Source organism: Corvus brachyrhynchos, unplaced genomic scaffold (genome assembly GCF_000691975.1).
Source record: "Corvus brachyrhynchos isolate BGI_N302 unplaced genomic scaffold, ASM69197v1 scaffold128, whole genome shotgun sequence".
Lineage (NCBI taxonomy): Eukaryota > Metazoa > Chordata > Aves > Passeriformes > Corvidae > Corvus > Corvus brachyrhynchos.
The window spans coordinates 1,001,037-1,007,742 of NW_008239648.1; positions in this window are offsets into that span (position 1 = coordinate 1,001,037).

Here is a 6,706-nt window from a genome sequence, read left to right on the forward strand (position 1 = left end):
GCGGACCAGGGGCAGGGAAACCCCGTGTCTGTGCCCTCAGGGCCCCTCTGCCAGTGCTCCATGGCAGGGGAGGGACCCCAACACTTTCCCCTGCCCCTTTTGCCAGACACTACTCAGGAACAGACAGGGAACAGGATGAGGAAAAAACCACACAGCAGTATAGCTGCTGTTTGCTCATGTCAGCTGGAAAGCATGTTGAGTCCAGATCGTGACAGGGACAGGAGAGCACTCTGCCTGCTCCCAGCTTGGAGCCTGCCTTCTCTGCTTAGAAAGCAGCCTGCCCAGCGGGAAAACTCTTGCCATGCAGACAAGCATGCCATCAATAAATACACTGGATGCAGTTTAGAATGCCGCACAGAATAACTTGTTCTGTGGCATTAAAAACATTAGGCCACATCCACAGCTGGTGTAGCTCAGTAGTGTCATTGTTCTAAACAGATCAGTCCTGATTTATGTCAGCTGAATGTCCAATTCACACAACATTGGTTCTTTTGATCTTTGGATTCTTGCAGCATTACTAAGGCTAGAGCTCTGAAGCAAAGCTGAAATTTTAAAGCTGTTATTATCATTCTTTTAACAAAAAGCTTTTCCAGATCAGAATGCATGTATAAATATGCCAGATTCACAGGTCTAAACTTACACACTACTGTGCATATTATTAGTCTGTGCAAACATTTTCCTTTAAATTACCTTTTTCATGAGTTTACTTCCCCAAATCTTTGTCTTATTTAAACCTTTCATCATTTAAAATGTAACTGATCTTGTACATTTAGGATACCAACAGGTATCTCAAAGCATTAATTCCATTTTTGCATGGATTTTATCTGTTTATAATTTGAAGTTATGTGTTTAAATTTGATATGAAAGAAGGAGAAAACATAATCTGTAAGCAAAATTACTGTGACCAAGGAAAGTTGCAGAAAAGTGTTAACTCTCTAGTCATTCAATTTTGACTGATATAAAGGTGAAGAGAAAAGAAAATTTCTGACTACTTTGACTTACTGATTTGGGTCTATAAAGCTGGACCCACTTTCGGGGCAAATTTGAAGACCTCACCTACGGATGGATGCCCCGTGTAGGATTTTCCCAGTTGCCGGGAAGGGTTCTGCAGGTCCTCGCTGCGAAACGGGGTTCCCCAGTGACTGTGGACTGTGGAGGATGGTAAAGTATTCAGGCAACTGGTGATGGATCTTTCTCAATCGCTATCCCTTCTGTTGCACAGTAAGGATTAGGTGCATTGCCTTGTACTTTTGCTTGTTGCTAAAGCCAAGCGCATCGTTTTATTTACTGTACCATTTATTTTTTTGTTGCCTTTATATTCACAGTAAAATAAGGCCATTCTTTCCATTGGTGTCTATGTTCTTTAAATTGTCCCTGTCAATTGCCAGAACACTTGGTTAGCAAAAACAACATACTTTCAAGCATATCAAAGACAGAAATATGCCTTTAATAATGAGATGTGATCTATTGAAAGGCTACAGGACCCATTTTAATCTGTTTTTTCATATACATTTCATTAGGTTTTGTAGTCTTGCAGAACTACATTGAAACAGAGAAGAGAAATGCAAAAGACCAATTAGGTCACCTAGTCTGTCCCTTGAGGGATCAGTAAAGGATTGTTCCCTACGGTGTTAAATAATCATTTTGTCTAATTATTCAACCCCAAAGAATGACCAATCAATTCAATCTCTCAATTAACAAAGAATTCTGTGAGTCTTTTTGAATATAAAGGAGGGTTTTCTTTCTGAAGTAAGTGTGCTATTACAACTCAGTGAAAAAAAAAAAAGAAACCTAAGTGCAATAAAATAAGATTTTTAAATGAAGTTCTGACAAAAATCAGGCCTTTACCATTTTTTGAAGATTCCAGGACAGGATGGCATGAAGCACTGCAGTATGGATGAGTCAAATGTATTATGGTAAAGGGTTTTAAATAAATTAGGCAATTGAGACTGGTATTTTCTTTCCACCTATCTGATGGGCTTTGTGAACTGTATCTCTCTTGACAAAAATCCTCAGTTCTGGGTAGTTTGATTTTTAGACTCTCCAAGCTGTCAATTCACCCAACAAGTTTTGTATTTCTCAGTTTATACTTTTAATAAACACTTCCCAGCAGATTGAAGGACAGTGTGAATTAAGTAAATACACTTTGTGTCAATCATGAAATAATTTTTTGTCCTGACAGAATTTTAACTGTTCGGTTGGATTACTGTGATCCAACTGAGCACTGTCTGCTCATCTTTCATCCAGCAGCTTTGTTTTCCTGTTGTTTTTCTCCACCCTGAATATTCACTTCTCAGTTAAATCAGCATACAGAACAAGTTAAAATGGGAGAAGCTATGTTATCTTTATTATCTTTAGTTGAAGTGTATGCAACAGCATAGATGTATTCTTGCAACTAACTGAGATTCTGTTTGGCTTTTTGCTTTTTTAGTTTTCAATGTCATTTTAACCAACTCTCTTGCTTTACCAAAGGTGCAACTTTTTGTTATGACTTGATGAAGGTTTCTCTACTAATCGGATCTATTCTTCCTGGTTGCTTTCTCTTTTAATATGAGGTGTGTTGAAAGTAAGTTTTCCAGACATCTGGACTGATAATCTTTATCCTCAGTCCTTAAATATACCTGTATGTTCTTTCCCACTAATGTAATTGGGAATTTTGTCTAAGTAAATATGAAAAAATTTTTCTCTCAATATTTACATTATTTCCCCAATGAATCTTCTTTGTATATATGTAGCCTACTAATGTTTATAATGTAAGTTTACAAGCAGTACCACAAGTCCAGGTAATACTTAACATATGGAATCTCAGGAGATCCTTCACTCTTGGCAACTGATATTGTACCTGCATCTGAGAGTTTTAGTCTGTGTTTTACACTTTATCTGTTTGCTTGCCTATGAAAAGATTAGCTTCTATAATAATTTAAATTATCTATATCTTGTATGTGGGTGTCTGAAGAATTCCTGTCAGTAAACAAGGACTGGGCATGTCAAATGGTGGTGAGTTAAATAGACTTCAGACTTGTCTGTCATTTTGAAGGTCATGACAGCATGGAAATTTAGAAAATGAAGAATCTAGGTGCATTTTCATCCTTAGTAGTACTGAAGATTGTGAGGTTTTTAATTTTTTTTTAATGTAGAGTAATAATGCTTCAAAAATTTCCTGGGTTTGTCAATGGGTAAGCTGTTGCAACTAGCTGCCACTGATGTAAACAACCTCCACCACTAGTTTTAACAATTACTAAATGTGCATTTATTGATAGATTCCTAGTTGGTTATAAAATTTTTTTCTTTTTCTTTCTTCACTGCAAAGAGGATACTGATTGGTTAAATAAAAGTAAGGATCTAAGTAGGAGTACTCAGTTATAAATGAATATTTGAGACCGTAATCTGGGTGATGCAGTTTGGAATAGACTTCAGGCTTATTTATGTTGCATATCTCAAAGAGACAGATAGGTTGGAATGCTAGAGATGACTAAAACTCCATTAACCCTTGCAGAGTTACACCATCTGGAGACTAGGAGGCTTTGAGTGTCTGTCTTAGAATATTCATGGAATTTTCTCCTTTGCCTATTCAATAAAGCCAAGGAACTTCCAGAGCACCTTTCTTTGAGGCTTACCAATTTTACAAATTTTTGCCATTAATGATTGCTTTTGACTGAAAATATTTGAACTTCGTATTCTATCTTTTTTCTTCTGGTTGCTTTAATTTGGAGAAAATTATAAGAAATGGGTCTATTACTGTAATGATTTTGGCTATACCTTTACTGTTAAATTAAACAGTTGCTGTAGCACATTCCTGGGCACTGGGTCAGTTTTTGCAGTCATTGATACAGTTTACAAAAATGCACTTTTTCAAACAAATTTCAGGGATGATTCAGGAAAGAGCTTAAGGCAGGGACAGTTTCCAACAGAAAAACTGAATGAAGTCACATGGTTTGGAAAGTTACTAGAGTCAGATGTGCAGAAATATGGTGGAATTAGGGTGGTTTTTAACTAATAAAGAAAATCTGGTGAGAATGTCCTTTGTGAAGATGAGACCATTTATTTTTAATGATAACCATTTTCATCTATGACCATAATTTCTTCCTTTGATTTCCTATTGGTTAAAATCCTGATGTCTCCCAATAAATCCATTATATTCTCTTTTCTAAGTAGGTTATGTTTCTTAACTATAGTTTCAATTTTTAATATATTTTTAAAGTGGGCCTATGATCTGTAGGATTAAGATGTCAAGCACATTCACAAATGTCCTTTTTTTTCTGGGCGACACTTTTATTGTCAGCAAAATTATTGTTTGCTTCTGTCTTCAAGAATGGATGCTAAGGGTCAATTTGAAGAGTGGGATTTGAACTGCATGAGTGATAAAACAATTACATCCTCAAAGACTCATTATATTTTCATCATAAGATTAAGTTTTCATAAATTATGTGAATTTTATATTTGGCATGTGTGTAACAAGTCAGTCACTTTTCTATGATTTTAATACACAGAGATACAGTATGATGCCCTATAATATACATCTACTTTACAGCTGGAAATCTTTCTAATGCAGTATCCTTTTATCTATGGCACTTCTGAATGATCTGGAAGTCCTTGAAATTAATGGGAAACTGCAGTAATCATGCTGATCAGAACTCTTTCCAGAGGAAATGTCTCCAGTACACAAATAATAAACTTTGCCTACCATCTGTAGTGCAAATGCTATAACAAGGAGTCATTTTTGTTCGCTTGGGGTGTCTATTATGATAAGCGATCGTTATTTGCACAGATCATTTAAGACCTATGCTAAAATTTAAATTTCTTTCTCCCAAAGCACATACAAATCCAATTTGTTATTGAAAGAAAAGTGCAGAAATGAACAACCTGCACAGAAATCCATGTGCAAAGAAAGACTATTTGGATTCTGCAGTTGTGCTCCAGTTTAAACAACTCAGCTTGATTAGCTGGTAAAATATTAGTTATGCTAGATTATAGGAACTGAATACTGTTTTGCTAATTAAGAGATTCAATTAGGAAGATCTGTTCAGCTGTAGCTTGCAGATATGTCTTATTTCCAGAGAGACACTTGTTAAATGTCAAACAATTCTGAATTAAATTTTGTCGAGTCTCTAGTACCCATATTCAACATCTTTGTTAAGCTATAGAATTTCCTATAGGTGTGTTTCTACTGAAATACAGCACCACAAAAAAGAAGAAAATTGTCTTTCTTGCTTTAAGGGCAAGTTGATGCTTTATTAGTTTTTTTATTGTATAGGTAAAAATAACTATTTATAAATTGAAGCCAAGCAGCCCACCAAAAATAGTCCCCTCTGCCCTTACAAAACATATTCTCAATGGAAGAAATGCATGGTTTGTTTGGGCGGGGAGGTTCAGTTTTCTAACCTTAGTTGAATATTGTTTCAAGAAAGGAGAGTAAGCAGTGGATATGTGTTGACAAAACTGAACTCTCAGAAGACTGGAAGTTAGTTTTTGACAGTAAGACCACAATGAAACATAAGAGGGAAGGACACAAAGCATGATGTCAAGTACATCTCGGTATATGCAGGGCACATCTTCCCTCCTTTGAAGTCATCTCTTGTTACAGTGGGGATACTGTAACACGCATATATCAAACCAGGAGCCCCGTGGAAAGGAAATATATATCTGGACCGATTCTTGGTAGATGTTTCAGAGAATGTTTATTTCTCCAGCCGCATGGCCGGGGCTCTGCCCAAGGAACTCCGCAGTCACGGGACCCCAGGGTCCTTGGCCACACCGGGGAACACAAACCAACCAATGGGAAATGAGACTAAGCAGGGGCAGGGAAACCCCGTGTCTCCCCCCCAGGGCCCATCTCCCAGGGCTCCATGGCAGGGGGGAGGAGACCCCAACAATCTCTTTCTCAAACTCTTTTTCTTACAAGAATTAGGAAAATAGCTGAGTTGTGACCACAATGAAACATAAGAGGGAAGGACACAAATTGAGATTTTGAAGTAGAAAGCTGGTGGAAAAGTAGAAAAAAATGATTGATTAGAATTCTGGTTGGGAAACTCCTATCCATCACGTTGACTACTACAAATGTAATTCTTTTAAGTTTCTGAGGCACATTTATGTGTAAATCAACTAATGAAGTTTACTTGATTTTAGTGTTATTGTTTATAAATTATAAAATTTCCAGAGCACCTGAAATAGAACTATTTTGTTGAATGAATAGAAATATTTTTAGAGGGATTCACAGACGAAAAATCCCTTATTAAACAGATACATAAAATATGTTCTCATAAAGATGGAACCAACATTCACTTTCTCTTACATTCTCTCTGAAATTTAAAAGCTCCAAAATGATCTTTTTTTTTTTAAATTTTTGTCTTTTCTTTTAACTGTTTGCTGACTGTCTCAGTTCAGCAGCTGGTGTGGGTATGGAGAAGTGTAGTCTTTTACAACTTTAAGTCCAAACATAAACAGGAAGTAGGTAAATGTCTTGGTTTGAAAGACAGTTGTCTGCCAAGGAAGGCAGGAACCTCCCTTGGAATGGAGAATATGACCCTCTTCCCTTTGAATTATTGTACCTTTGAAATTAAGGGGCTTTCATGCAAAGAGATGGGAAAAGGAATAACAGTTCTTTACTAGTACGTATGTATGTGTATGACAAGGCAGACAAACAACAGCAACGCAGCGACACCAAACAGAACCAAAAGGCAGCAGCAGCCTTGTCTCGGCTGTCAGG